The sequence below is a fragment of the Mauremys mutica genome, chromosome 23 (genome assembly GCF_020497125.1).
Source record: "Mauremys mutica isolate MM-2020 ecotype Southern chromosome 23, ASM2049712v1, whole genome shotgun sequence".
Lineage (NCBI taxonomy): Eukaryota > Metazoa > Chordata > Testudines > Geoemydidae > Mauremys > Mauremys mutica.
Window position 1 is genome coordinate 4469214 of NC_059094.1, and position 15747 is coordinate 4484960.

A 15747-nucleotide genomic window follows, 5' to 3' on the forward strand; every position below is an offset into this window, starting at 1 on the left:
TCTAAATTTAACAACCGGTTCACGTGAACCAGTGCGAACCAGCTCCAGCTCACCACTGGTTAAACTGGAAAAAATGGGGATTAATATGGGAACTGAAAGATGGGCAAGGAACTGGTTAATGGGGAGACTACAACAGGTCATACTGAAAGGTGAAGCATCAGGCTGGAGGGAGGTTACTAGTGGAGTTCCTCAGGGATCAGTCTTGGGATCAATCTTATTTAACATTTTCATTAATGACCTTGGCACAAAAAGTGGGAGTGTGCTAATACAATTTGTGGATGACACAAAATTGGTATTTATTGTTGATACGGAGGAGGACTGGAATATTTTAGTGAAAATCCAGATGACCTTGAAAACTGGAGTAATAAAAACAGGATGAAATTTAGCAGTGCAAAGTGCAAGGTCATGCACTTAGGAACAAACAAGAAGAATTTTTGCTATTCCCTGGGACGTATCAGTTGGTAGTGACAGAGGAGGAGAAAGACCTGGGTGTATTGATCACAAGATGACTCTGAGTCGCCGATGTTATATGGCCGTGAAAAAGGCTAATGCAGTCCTAGGATGCATCAGGTGAGGTATTTCCAGTAGAGACAGGGAAATGTTTTTGCCATTATACCAGGCACTGGTGTGACCTCATCTGGAATACTGTGTGCAATTCTCGTCTCCCATGTTTAAGAAAGATGAATTCAGACTGGAACAGGTGCAGAGAAGGGCAATCAGGATGATCAGAAGAATGGAAAACCTACCTTATGAGAGGAGACTTAACAAGCTTGGCTTGTTTAGCCTAACCAAAAAAAGGCTGAGGGGAGATATGATTGCTCTCTATAAATACATCAGAGAGATAAAGACAAGGGAGGCAGAGGAGTTATTTTAGTTAAGGGCCAATGTTGACACGAGAACAAATGGACATAAATTGTCCATCAACAAGTTTAGCTTGATATTAGACGAAGGTTTCTAACCATCAGAGGAGTGAAGTGCTGGAACAGCCTTCCAGGGGGAGTAATGGAGGCAAAAAAACCTAACTGGCTTCAAGACTGATCTTGATACGTTTATGGAGGCGATAATATGATGAAACTGCCTACAATGGCATGTGGCCCATCTGTGACTACTAGCAGCAGATATCCCCAATTGCTAGAGATGGGGAAGTAAATTGGGAGGGCTCTGAGTTACTACAGAGAATTCTTTCTCAAGTGTCCGGCTGGTGGGTCTTGCTGACATGCTCAGGGTTCAACTGATTGCCATATTTGGGGTTGGGAAGGAATTCCCTCCCGATTTAGATTGCGACAGAGACCCTGGGGGTGGGGGTCGCCTTCCTTTGCAGCATGGGGCACAAGTCACTTGCAAGTTTAAACAAGTGTAAATGGTGGATTCTCTGTAACTTGAAGTCTTTAAAGCATTAATTGAACTCAGCCAGAGGTTATGGGTGTATTACAGGAGTGGGTGGGTGAGGTTCTGTGGCCTGCAATGTGCAAGAGGTCAGACTAGATGATCATGATGGTCCCTTCCAGCCTTAATGTCTATGAGTCTATTCATCTAAATACAAAGGTGGTTCCCAGACCTGAAGAAAAGTTCTTAGTAAGATCAAAAGCTTGTCTCTCTCTCACCAACTGAAGTTGGTCCAATAAAAGATATTACTTCACCCACCTTGTCTCTCTGATTATGTTATGGTAACCAACAGAGTGTCCCAATTAAGTCCTTCTGGCCTATTATTTTGACTGCCTTGCCTTAGCAGATGTAGGATACGATCTACTGGACAAGGGCAGTTGATGCCACAACAGAATCCTTTGCTGTTTTTGAAGGAATGTGGAGATTATTCAGGATTAAAATTTCTTTGGTCAATTTGAATTGTTCTTGTGTAAACACAGTCAGGTTTGTAGCCCTGGGGTGATGGCAGAGAGAAAAGCGTCTCTTTAAGGTCTGCTACAGTGGTAGCTCTCGAACTTGTCTCTTACAACCATGCTTAGGCTTGTGCTGGAGAGTTCAAGAGAGTGAGATCAAGTCAAAAATTCAAACTGCTTCACTGCAGAGATAACAGGGCCAGAAATTTGTTTACAGAAAACACATGGATCACCGCACCTGAGCACCTGTGATTTGCAGAACTAGTCAGCACCCTATTCTTGCTAAAACAAGTACCAGCACAACATGAATGGAGCTCATTAGAGTGGAGTACAACCCATGTGTGCTGATGCAAGACATGCCACCTATCCTGCTCAAGTCTCTTCCTAGCACCTTAATTGAAATAAGCAGCTGATCTAGCTATCCCTGTGAACTCAGGGTGTACATCACAGCTTGTATGGCGCATGATAGTTCTTCTAGTATCAATAAGGAGTCTCAGTAACATAGGATGTAGGTATTGTCCACGTTTTCATATCCTAGGTCTACTTTGAGCCCTTTATTCTTCTGTCTCCTGCACAGTTTATTAAGGGATTGATTTTTCTAACCTGCCCATATGCAACTGTCTGCCTAATGGCACATGTTGGGTGGGACTTTCAAAAATGCCTGAGGGAGTGAGTTACGAGAAGCAATCCAATTGCAAGTCAATGGAACTGGTGCTCCTAAATCCCTTAGGTATTCCTGAAAATCTTGCCCATAATTACCCAATTTGTACAGGCAAGTGTGGCAAATTCATGCACAAATTAGTAGCACATTTTTTCACATGCAGTTGCCCACAGGCCTAAATGGCCAGTGAGTGAATTATCCATTAATAATACTCACCTAAATGTATGAGATTGTAAATGCAAGTAGTTTAGTTCCAAGAGTTTTGATCAAATTAAGCAGAAGATCAAATTAGCCAGTGATTGAATTAACTGGAAGGCCCTGTATTTTTCATACATTTCATAAAGATGAATAATCCAATCAGTTAAGATTTCAAAGTGTCCCTTGAGAAGCATTTTTGCAGCAGACAAGTGTATGTGAACTATATGTGATATGTACTTTTATATGCATTTGGTTCTTTGAATTCCATGTTTGTGAATATATCAGTTTATCTGATCTTCTTAATTACCAACAGGTACTGGAAAATATTTAGCTGCCATATATTCAGAAAGCCACTGAAATCCCTTGATTTTCTGAATCTTCAAAATAGGGAAACTGAGGCACAGAGGAATGACAAGAGTCACTTAAGGTCACCCAGTGAGTCAGCAATAGAACCCCAAGAGTCCTAAGTCCCAGTCCATCTGCTCTAACCAGTTAATAACCGAGCCTCCTAACCAGGAAACTGATTGAAAATCAATTCAGATATAAATATATAAAAAGACTGTTTAGCTTCTTGTGTTGTTTAAACAAGTTTGCATTATGCAGCTGAACTCTGCATCCCAAAGGAAGAAAGAAGGGATAAGACTGTTACTCACCTTTGTAACTGTTGTTCTTCGAGATGTGTTGCTCATATCCATTCCAATTAGGTGTGCGCGTGCCGCGTACACGTTCGTCGGAAGATTTTTACCCTAGCAACACTCGGTGGGTCGGCTGGGCGCCCCCTGGAGTGGCACCGCTATGGCATCGGATATATACCCCTGCCGACCCATCCGCCCCTCAGTTCCTTCTTGCCGGTTACTCCGACAGTGGGGAAGGAGGGCGAGTTTGGAATGGATATGAGCAACACATCTCGAAGAACAACAGTTACAAAGGTGAGTAACCGTCTTTTCTTCTTCGAGTGCTTGCTCATATGCATTCCAGTTAGGTGATTCCCAAGCCTTACCTAGGCGGTGGGGTTGGAGTGAGATGTCACAAAATGCAAAACTGCTGAGCCAAAGGCTGCATCATCTCTGGACTGTTGGACCAGAGCATAATGTGAAGCAAAGGTGTGGACCGAAGACCAGGTAGCCGCACGACATATCTCCTGGATAGGTACACGAGCCAGGAAGGCGGCAGATGAAGCCTGAGCCCTGGTAGAATGTGCGGTGAGGTGACTCGAGGGTACATGAGCCAAGTCGTAACAAGTACGGATACATGCCGTTACCCACGATGAGATCCTCTGGGATGAGACAGGTAGACCCTTCATTCGGTCTGTCACTGCGACGAAGAGCTGGGGCATTTTACAAAATCATAGAATCATAGAACACAAAAATGATTTTATCCGCTCAATATAAAATGCAAGCGTTCTATGGACGTCCAGGGAGTGCAATTGTTGCTCCCGTCGTGATGAGTGCGGCTTCGGAAGGAAGATATCCTGGTTGACATGGAATGCCGATACCACTTTAGGGAGGAATGCTGGGTGTGGACGTAACTGCACCTTGTCCTTGTGGAACACAGTATACGGTGGGTCCACCGTGAGAGCTCGAAGCTCGGAGACTCGCCTGGCCGATGTAATGGCTACGAGAAAAGCTGTCTTCCAGGACAGGTATAGCAACGAGCATGTTGCCAACGGCTCAAATGGGGGAGACATAAGTCTGGTTAGAACCAGGTTGAGGTCCCATGTTGGGGCGGGGCGTCGTACTTGTGGGTATAGGCGCTCCAGGCCCTTAAGAAATCTAGAGACCATAGGGTGTGAGAACACGGAGAGGCCACTCCCCCCTGGATGGAAGGTAGAGATGGCCGCCAAGTGTACCCGCAATGAAGATACCGCCAGGCCCTCCTGTTTGATAGACCAGAGGTAATCCAAGATGATTGGGATCGAGGCCTCAGTGGGGGTAACACTGTGTGACCTGCACCAGCAGGAGAAACGCTTCCATTTGGCCAGATACATTGACCGGGTGGAAGGCTTCCTGCTACCCAGGAGTACTTGCTGTACGCAACTCTGACTGGTTCAGCCATGCAGCAGCCACGCCTTGAGGTGGAAGGCCTGCAGGTCTGGGTGGCGAAGTCTGCCATGGTCCTGCATTATGAGGTCTGGGTGGAGTGGCAGGGTAATTGGGTTGGCTAGTGATAGATCGAGTAGCATGGTGTACCAGTGCTGCCTGGGCCACGCTGGAGCGATCAAGATTAGGTGCGCTCTGTCCCTGCGGAGTTTCAGCAGGACCTTGTGAACCAGCGGGAACGGCGGGAAGGCATAAAGCAGCCGGTTTGTCCACGGCATCAGGAATGCGTCCGAGATCGACCCCGGTGAGAGGCCTTGGAAGGAGCAGAACATCTGGCATTTCCTGTTCTCGCGGGAAGCAAACAGGTCTATGTGGGGAAATCCCCACCTCTGGAAAACTGAATGAATAACATCCGGGCGTATCGACCACTCGTGGCAGAGGAATGACCTGCTCAGTCGATCCGCCAGAATGTTCCGAACCCCCGGGAGAAAGGAAGCTACCAGGTCTATCAAGTGGGCTATGCAAAAGTCCCAGAGTCTGATGGTCTCCTGACAAAGAGGGGAAGATCGAGTCCCTCCCTGTTTGTTTTATATAGTACATGGCCGTTGTGTTGTCCGTAAACACTGAGACACTGCAGCCTTGTAAATGTTGCAGGAACGCCTGGCACGCTAGGCGGACTGCTCTCAGTTTTCAGACATTTATGTGAAGTGTCAGCTCCTGAGATGACCAGAGGCCTTGTGTACGAAGGATCCCGAGGTGCGCGCCCCAGCCGAGAGAAGACGTGTCCGTCGTCAGGGACACTGAGGGCTGAGGCGGATGGAACGGTAGCCCTGCACACACCAGGGAGGGAGTCAGCCACCAGTCTAAAGAGCCTAGAGTGCTCGGGGGAATGGTGACTATTGTGTCTATTGAGTCCCTGCTCGGGCGGTACACCGAGTTGAGCCAAGTTTGTAACGGACCCAGGCGGAGCCTGGCGTGCTTGGTTACGAACGTCCATGCCGCCATGTGGCCCAAGAGACCGAGACAAGTGTGAACCGAGGTCGTCGGGAAATTCTGCAGACCGCGGATGATAATTGCCATTGCTTGAAACCGCGGCTGTGGTAAGCAGGCCCTGGCGAGATTGGAGTCTAGGGTCGCTCCTATGAAGTCTAACCTCTGTGTGGGAACTAGAGAGGACGTCTCTATATTGATCACCAGGCCTAGACGAGTGAATAGGTCCCTGACGACGCCCACATGCTGGGCGACTTGTGTCTCAGAGGTCCCCCAGAGGAGCCAATCGTCCAGATACGGAAACACGTGTATCCGACGTCGGCGGAGATACGCAGCGACCACGGCCATGCACTTCGTGAATACCCTTGGGGCTGTGGAAAGGCCAAAGGCCAGGACTGTGAACTGGAAGTGCTGATGGTCGGCTACGAAGCGGAGGTACCTCCTGTGCGGAGGAAAAATGGCGATATGAAAATATGCGTCCTTCATATCGAGGGCGGCATACCAATCTCCAGGATCCACGGACGGGATAATGGTCCCCAGGGATACCATACGGAACTTCAACTTTTCCATAAACTGGTTGAGTCCTCGCAGGTCTAGGATGGGTCTGAGACCACTCTTTTACTTGGGGATTAGGAAATAACGGGAGTAAAACCCCTTGCCCTTTTCGTTCTTTGGCACCTCCTCTATAGCCCCCATGGCAATGAGCGACTGCACCTCTTGCAAGAGGAATTGCTCGTGAGAGGGGTCCCTGAAGAGGGACGGGGTGGGAGGGCAGGGTTGAAACAAATTGGAGGTGGTATCCATATTCCACCGTGCGTAGGACCCAGAGATCCGAGGTTAACTGGGACCACGCCAGGAGGAAGTAGAAGAGTCGGTTGGAGAAGGGAGGAGAAAGACCCTGGCCTGTACTTGGTACGCCGTCCTCAGGGGCACCTTCAAAAGTTAGATTTTGGTCCCACTGGTGGTTTCGAGGGACTTTGATTTTGGCCCCTTTGGGGTCTTGATTGGCATCTACGCCCACCTCGGCCACGCCGCCTGTCAAAGTCCTGCCTGTTTCTAGGCACAAAATACGGACGGGGAGGTTGGGGGCGGAAGGGTCTGCGTTGGGTCACTGGTGTGTGCATGCCTAGCGAACGCATTATGACCCTATTGTCTTTCAGGCTTTGCAGCCTAGAGTCAGTCTTCTCCGAGAAGAGGCCTTTACCATCAAACGGCAAGTCCTGGATGGTGTACTGCAACTCAGGAAACCTGAAGCCATGAGATACGCCTCATGGCAACACCTGAGGCCAGAGTCCTGGCTGCTGAGTCAGCTGCATCGAGCGAGGCTTGGAGGGAAGTTCTGGCCACCTTTTTTCCTTCCTCCAAGAAGGCCGCGAACTCCTGGCGGGAATCCTGAGGGAGTAGTTCCGTAAATCTCCCCACCTCCGCCCATGTGTTGTAATTAAAGCGGCTGAGGAGGGCTTGTTGATTCGCCACCCGGAGCTGTAAGGCGCCCGCCGAGTACACCTTTCGGCCGAGCAGGTCCATTCGCCTAGCCTCCTTAGATTTTGGGGCTGCTGCCTGCTGGCCATGGCGTTCCCTCTCATTAACTGATTGAACGACCAGTGAGCAGGGAGGAGGATGGACATATAAATACTCGTACCCCTTAGAGGGCACCATATATTTACGCTCGACTCCCCTGGCTGAAGGTGGTATGGAGGCCGGCGATTGCCATAGAGTGTCTGCATTGGCTTGGATGGTACGAATAAACGGTAGGGCCACTCTGGTGGGAGCATCAGCCGACAGAATGCTCACCACTGGGTCCTCCACCTCTGGGACCTCCTCTACCTGGAGTTTCATGTTGAGTGCTACCCTCCTGAGGAGGTCCTGGTGGGCCCTCAGGTCGATTGGAGGAGGGCCCAAGGAAGATGTCCCTGCCACCGCCTCGTCTGGAGAAGAGGAAGAGGAGACACCTGGGATGAGAGGGTCCTGCGTGGCCTCTTGCTCCTGAGCAACCTCCTGCTCCAGTGGGACTGGGGAGTCCGGTGGGTGGACTGGAGCTTCCTCCATACCAGCGGGAGGTGGACGGCTGATTGTCGCCTCTGGCACCCGGTGCTCTGATGGGGCCGAGCGGGACGGGACTACTGGTGCCCCTTGGGCCTGGTGGTATGCCCAAGGCGTCCAGAAGGACCACTGGCGTGGGCCTAGGTCCTGGGCCTGTACCTCTTGGAAGACCCCGGTGGGCACATCAGACTCGCGGTCCTGCGCATAATAGCTGTCCGCGCAGGACGACTCTGAAGCATGCCTGGAAGGCCATGGAGGAGTGGAGAGGCCCTGAGCAGAGTCCATGTCTCTAGCAGGCCTAGCTCTACTCGGCACCGGATACCGGTACCGGGAGGCATACCGGTACCGGGAACGAGATCGGGACCTGCGACCAGAACGGTGCCGGTAGGTCGACCGCGATCTCGAGGCTCAGCGTCGGGAGCGGCTACGGGAGTCACGGTGCCTGGAGCGGTGCCGGGAGCTGGAGCAGTGCCGAGAATATCGGGCCGGCGACCGGGATGCCGACCGGAGCCGCGAGTGCGACAGGTACCGCAGAGGAGAACGGTGCCAGGACTGCAAGCGGCGACAGGAGTGGGAGCGCCGTCGGGACCTGGAACGTCTGCAGGACCGTGATCTAGAACGGTGCCAGTCTGCTGTGCCGACAGAGGGTGGCCGAATGAAGACCGGCTTGCCTATAGACTGTGTCGCCCGCACCGGCGGTGCCAGGGGCGGAGGCAGCGTCGACTCTGTCATCAAAATCAGATCCCTCGCTGTTGAAAACATCTCCGGCGTGGATGGGATATTAAGCTCTACCACAGGTCTAGCCGGGGAGCTGACAGGCACCAGACTCGATGGCCCTTGTGGGTCTGGAATCGACGGTGCAGATGTCGTCGGTGCCGCGGCGGGTGTCGGCGCCGGGCGGTCCAACTTGGACGAGCTCTCTGGCTGCGGTGCAGGTGGCACGGAAGCAGCAGGAGTCTTAGTCTTTCTCGACCTTGGGGAGAGGGAGTGGCGTCGAGCCGGCCTTGGTGCCGGCGACGGGTGGTGCCGAGGAGCCTTGGCCGTACCGGCTTGGTCCGGTGCCGAGGAGGTGCTTCTGTGCGACTCCCCGAGGCACTTCAGACAGGAATCGTGCGGGTCTCCTGTCGGCATCGGCCTGCAGCAGGCCGAGCACGGTTTGAAACCCGGTGAACCGGGCATGGGCCCCGGCACCGGGTGCGGGGAAGGGGCTATTCCCCAAGCCCCTCTCAACTATTATTATACTAAATATACTATAAAGTAATAAACTAAAGTGAAATATAAAAAAAGTTTTTAACTATATACACAACAAGGAACGAGAGAACTACGAGTAGCTAGGGAAGTGGAGGTCAGCTAAGCCGCGCTCCACTGTTCCAACGACCGACACGGGCGGTAAGAAGGAACTGAGGGGCGGATGGGTCGGCAGGGGTATATATCCGGTGCCATAGCGGCGCCACTCCAGGGGGCGCCCAGCCGACCCACCGAGTGTTGCTAGGGTAAAAATCTTCCGATGAACGGGCACGCGGCGCGCGCACACCTAACTGGAATGGATATGATCAAGCACTCGAAGAAGAACATTCTTTGCCAGCTACCCTATGTAACTTTAACGCCCTCGTGGCCAAGATGGAGTCTGCTCTGCAGGCAGCTCTGGCCAAGAGACAGCACGCGCAGGAATGCAGCAGGAGAAATCCCTTCCACCCCAGGGGCACCTGTTCCAAACCCCCCAGAGTGAACACACACACCCACAGGAAAAGTACAATGGACATAACAAAGGGAGATATTTATTTACAGAGGGCTGGGAGGAGAAAAACAACAAGGAGAAATATAGGGGGAGCAGTAAAACAGGGCTGCATCCAAACCAAGGCCCCATGGACCCAGTGGTAGCACAGTCTGAAAGGGCAGACACTAAGCAATGTGTCTGCGCACAGAGTTCAGGAGGCCTGAGCAAAGTTCCAGTATGGTGGTGAGTCTTTGGTACTCCTGGTCGTCTTCGGCGCCAGTGAACTCTCCCCAGCAAACCCCTCCGGTGCCCTCTTCTGCCACTCTCTGCAAAGCCACACAGAGCGACCACCTCCCCACTTAACTATCTAGCAGCCTCCTTCCTTATTCCCAGTGCAGAGTCACAAGCCCCAGTACTCACAGCCCCAGGCAGCTCCGGGCAGCCGTGATACTGGGTCCAGCTCCGGCCTGTCCTTCTCGGGTGATTCCCCCCGGCACAGGACTCCTCCTGGCTCCTGTCCTGGGCTGTCCCCGATCGGGCTTGTCCTCCTCAGGCCTCCGGCAGGTTCTCTCTGCTTCCTTCTCCAGGGCCAGCCATGCTGCTTCCCCTCTCTCTCCCTCCAGGTTTCATAATCATCCTCCCCTGAGGGTACAGGTGACACCCCCGAGAATGAACGTAACCGCTTGTATGGAGCATTTTCATGTACCGGCTTCAATGCATCTTTGAGAGCATTTCCCAGCTCTTTGGCCCATCCCACCAGGCTGGGTGCTGCAGGTGTTGGAGTCCCTCCTAATGCTAAAATTAATTCTTCTCTTGTCCGCTTCTCATCTACCATCAGAGCTTGCAATTTCTGTGCTAAAGAATCCACCTCAAGTGACTCAGGCACACTAGGAGGGGACTGCTCTGCCCCGAGAATTGTCCAGGGGATACCTTCTACTTTCACCTCTTTGGGCATTTTGTCAAGATCTGCTTCCTTGGAGTGAGTACATAGTGCTACCATGCCCTTCACTTTGCAGTTGTAAATACGGGTGTGGACCTTTACCCACCCCAGTATTTCAGCTGCATCTAGGCTTTCCTCAATTTCATTTGGTTCCATCTCTTCTGGGAACCCCGCCACCAGCACAGCTTTGGTTACTGGGATTCGTGCCCCTCGGCACAGGTCTTCTAATAATCCTCTCTCCATTTTTTTTTTTTTTACTGAGATGAAAGTCACTCAGGAGTTTCTTTTCTCTGTGAAGAAAAAACCCAGGGTGCGCAACGTAGGGGTGTGGGTATGTGTGTGTGTGTACTGCAAATCCCCGTACGGGCCACCAAGTGTAACTTTAACGCCCTCGTGGCCAAGATGGAGTCTGCTCTGCAGCCAGCCCTTTGCTGGGGGCAGGGCCAGCGCCGGTCACATGGCGGGGAGTGGCGGCGGCAGCAGCCGGCGGAGCAGGGGGCCGGGGCGGCAGCATGGCCCTGGAGGACCCGTTCTCCGCCGTGTGGGGGGAGGTGCAGAAGGCTGTGAACACGGCCCGGGGGCTGTACGAGCGCTGGTGTGAGCTGCTGCAGGAGACTCATGTCGTCAGCACAGAGGAGTTCGACTGGACCACGAACGAGCTGCGCAACAGCCTGCGGAGCATCGAGTGGGACCTGGAGGATCTGGAGACCATTGGCATTGTGGAGTCGAACCTTCGCAAGTTCAGGATCGAAGCCAGCGAGCTGACGGAGAGACGGGCCTTCGTGAGGCAGATGCGGGACTCCGTCAAGGAGATGCGGGATCATATATCCAGCCCGTCAGCCCTGGCCTTCACCGAGCGGAAAAACAGAGAGATGCTGATTGGCGGTGGGGCCAGCCAGAAGCCTCCCCCCCCCCCCCGGAGCAGTACGGGCAGCTGCGGGAGGAGCTGGTGTCAGCCAATTCCCGCTATATTGAGGAGCAGCAATTGCATCAGCAGCTGATCATAGACCAGCAGGACGAGCAGCTGGAGCTGGTGTCGGGCAGCATCCGGGTCTTGAAGCACATGTCGGGCCGGGTTGGGGACGAGCTGGACGAGCAGAGCTTGATGCTGGAGGAGTTCGGCCAGGAGATGGATCACACCCAGTCCCACATGGACGGCGTGCTGAAGAAGATGGCCAAGGTCTCCCACATGACCAGCGACCGGCGCCAGTGGTGTGTGATCGGCATTCTGCTTGTTCTTCTCATCGTGGTGCTTATCCTCTCTCTCCCTCCAGCTCCAGCCCTGCCCCCTGGAGTTTCCCTCCTTTTTCTTACTCTCCCCCTCCCCCTTGGGAAAAAGATTTAAAGGGGCCATGCTCTCTAGACCCCAAAGGGGTTACACCTAAGTGAGCTGGATGTGTGACTTTGCTCAGTTACGGTTCATTGTCCCTGTGCTGCATTCAGGAGGAACTAGCACTCATACAAGTGGTGGTTTAGTGCTTCTTCACTGCTCCTCCTCATATTCCTCCCTGCAATGGTCTAGCAATGGTGGTTCCGAATACACACTGCCCGTGGGGTTGTGTACCTGGAAACCTGTTTCAGTTCAGTACTAGGGCCTGCTCGCTAGCCGTTAATTTGGACAGCTCCTGAGGGGGACAGGATTCTCCGAGACGGTAACACCAGTCTGGTGCGCTCACACTGCCCTAGTTGATGAGGCAGAGGTGTCAGTGCTGCTAACAGCTGGAGATGGGTTTAATATGGAAGCGAGCTCTTTTCAGACCTCCCTGTAACCCCTACAACCAGCGGGCCAGGGATGAGGCAGCTGTGGTAGCCCTGGCCCATTCCCTTTATGGGGGTTTCTTTGGACATGGTGTCTCTGACTCCAAACAGCCCCTAATGCTGACTGACGTGAGCAGGGCTGAAACGGGAGGGTGCTGGGGACGGGGTGTCTCCTCTCCAGGGGTGAGCTGGAGCCGGTTCGCACGAACCGGTTGTTAAATTTAGAAGCGGTTTTAGAACCGCTTGTTAACTGGCTTCCCTGCGAGGGAAGCTTTGATGGGCTCTGGCCGGGAAGGGTGTAATTCCTCCTCCCGGCCGCCAGGGGGCGCTGCGCTGCGCTACGGGAGCCATGTGGGCTGCCTCCTAACCCGGTTGCTGCTGCTGCTCCTCGGACCTCTGGCCCTGGGGCTCCTGCTGCTGATGCCTGGTGGGTCCCCGGGGGGCTGCTCCCAGCCGGTCCCCGCCTGTGAGTGTCTGCGTCTCCTGCCCCCAGTCCCTGCCACAGCCCCTGCCACAGCCACCAGCCAGCCACAGCCCCTGCCACAGCCACCCCCAGTCCGCAGCCACCCCCTGCCCACAGCCACCCCCTGCTAGCCCCTGTCTGCATCCCCTACCCACAGCCAGCCCCTGTTGCAGCCAGCCCGTGTCACACTCCCTGCCTCCAGCTAGCCCTGCCCCACGCCCCTGTCTGCAGCCAGCCCCGTGTCCACTGGTGCCCTGCAGTTCCCAGGGCACTAACCCTGCACACCTGCTTCAATGAGGGGGGCAGGGAGCAGCTGGGACCCACACATGTGCACACCCTAGGGTGAGCAGGCAGCAAGTGTGAAAAATCGGGACAGGGGGTGAGGAGTAATAGGAGCCTATATAAGAAAAAGACCCCAAAATTGAGACTGTGCCTATAAAATAGGGACATCTGGTCACCCTAGCAGACCCAAAGGGAGTGGCAGGGACCCACACATGTGAAACGGAGCTCATTTCTAGTTCAGGCCCATCTTTTTAAAAAAGAACTTTAGGTAGGGTTAACATACATCTGTATTTTCCTGGACATGTCAGGCTTTTCAGTTCTTAAATCGCTGTCTGGGTGGAATTTTTAAAATTTAAAAATTCCTCCCAGGAAAATACGGACGTATGGTAACCCTATTGGTACAAAAAATACATGCTCTGGCACATCCCTTAAATCAGAACTTTATAGAGAACCGGTTGTTAAGATTTTAGCAGCTCATCACTGGCAAGGGTGTTTGGTTTTGTGTGATTAGAAAGTTGCCAACCCTACATGGGCCTCTCTGCTGAGTCTGCATTTAACTACAGAGCAATGCTTTCCCAGGCTTGGGCTGAGGAAAGAGCCCTGCCCCGCAGCATTGCCAGGGACCTCCAACATGTGGAGCGAGGCAGTGTGAGCAGATGGGCAGAGGCGGCTTCCGAGAACAGCTGTGCCTGGCCACCACTAAAACCTCGGGTCGGTATAATAATGTTGCCTAGGGGTGGAGTTCTCATGACACTTCTATTCCGGCAAAAGCCTAGTGTAGACAGTTACACTGGCCAAAGCACTCTCTTGCCCCTACACGCTGCATCCCCACTAGGAGGCACCGCAGGCAGAGCTGTTGCCGTATAACCCTGTGTCTGTCTAGCTGGGTAGACCTGGCCTGGCTTTGAAGGGGAGGGAAGGCTTAGCCCATGGGAAGTGGCGTGAAAGGAGGTGCAAAGCCGAGGGCAGAGATGCCCAGAGGTTTGAATGAGGGGGAATGAAATGTTGTTATTCCTGTTGTATGAGTAAAGGGCAGAAGAACTGTCCTGAGCCTGTCCTGAGTGAGGGGGTCACCCTCAGGGCTTAATTTTTTGCCAGGCCTGAGCCCTGGCACATCTAGGCTTGGCAGTTCATAGCCTCAGGACCTCCGGGTTTGCCCCATTAGTTAAGAAAGTAAAAAACTTCCTTGAGCCCCGGCACCTTTTTCATTAGAATTAAGCACTGGTCACCCTCAACTGGACTGCGCTGGCTAAGCAAGAGGTTTGAATGGCAGATCCCGGTGGAGAGGGAGGGGGGAGACAGGGGGTTTGCTTGGTGCTGTGGGCTCTGCCTAAAAGTCACAGGCACTATTTGACCTGCCCCTCTCTCCTGTTTACAGATAGAGCTGATTAGCTCCAGAGAGAGTCTTTTGGTTTGTTAAGTGACCACTGGAGCTGAAATGACCTCCCAGCCTGTGGGGGAGAAGGCACCTCGCTCATTCCTCCAGCTGCTCACCACTGGCGGCTGCTCTCCGGCTGCTCACTCTGGCCGCTGTTTGTCGTGCCACCATTCACTCCACCACTCCATGGCCGATGGCCTTGTGCCATCACCTTCTGCTGCCACCAGCCCCTGTGACCTCTCAGTTGGTCTCCTGAGGTTTCACCAGCTCTCAGTGATTTCAGCTCTCAGTGGGGGAACCTCACACTGAGTGCAGGCTGGGCCAGCAGCGTCTTCCACAGAAATGCTGTCCTGTAGCAGGTCTAAGAACATAGACCTGATTATCACTTGGATCAATCGGAGAGAGATCCATTGAAACATACTGGAAGAAGCAGGGCCGGCTCTAGGTTTTTTGCCGCCCCAAGCAAAATAAAATTTGGCTGCCCTCACCCCAGCCCTGGGCTCCCCCCCTGCACGCCCTTGCTGCCCCAGCCCTGGGCTCTGCCCCCCACACACCTGCACCCCCTGCTGCCCCAGCTCTGGGCCTCCCCCTTTCCGCACCCCCCTGTCACCCCAGCCCTGGGCTCACACACACCCTGTGCTGCACCAGCTCTGGGCACCCCCCTTCCCACCCACCAGTGCCCCCCCACCCCCTGCCACCCGAGCCCTGGGCTCTGCCCCCTCTACCCGCACCCCCTGCCACACCAGCCCTGGGCTCTTCCTCCCTCTCCCCCACCTGCACCCTCCTTCTGCCCCAGCCCTGGGTCACTGGTGACTTGCTCCCAGGGTGGGTCATTCAGCAGGAATTTTGGATGTGCACAGAACACAGACAGGATTGGTTACCATATGGTTACAGAACTGCAGTAAAGTGCAACAATTTTCAGCTTGTGTGATTGGAGGATATCTGGATGCATATTATAAGACTGTCCTCCATAAATGAGGAATAGTCAAGGTGCCTTTATTATTCTTTTGTTCCACTCTTTGTTTCTATGGGGAATTTGCCAATTGAATATCACTGTCTTCCTTTTAAACAACTAAAAAAAAAAAAAGCAATGGCTGTTGAAAATAGCAATTCCAGTCCTAAAAACCACTGGGAAGCATTTCTTGCTCAATTTTATCTACAGCAAGTTACAATGGATCAGTATATTTGATTTGGGAGAAATGAAGTAACAGCTGCCCAAACTGAGCTTGAGCACTCCTGACTTTTGAGGTGTTCAAATCTGGAAGGCAGGTGCTATTAGCTAAACCTGGAAAGGAAAAGTCAATTTCTGCTTCCAAGGCTCAGAAGTGGAAATCCTCCTACGTGCCTGGTACTGTATCTGAAGCTGCCCAGGTCCAGTAGAGCCTCCCCTCCCTTACTTTTCATTTTAAATTCTAGTGGGATCCACGTACCTCCCTTGCT

The 15747-nt window shown here is 52.9% G+C and overlaps 1 pseudogene; it reads left to right on the forward strand.

Annotated features, from left to right (window-relative positions):
* The first annotated feature begins 10936 nt into the window (after positions 1–10936).
* LOC123355583 lies at positions 10937–11902 on the forward strand (annotated as a pseudogene).
* Positions 11903–15747: the final 3845 nt, after the last annotated feature.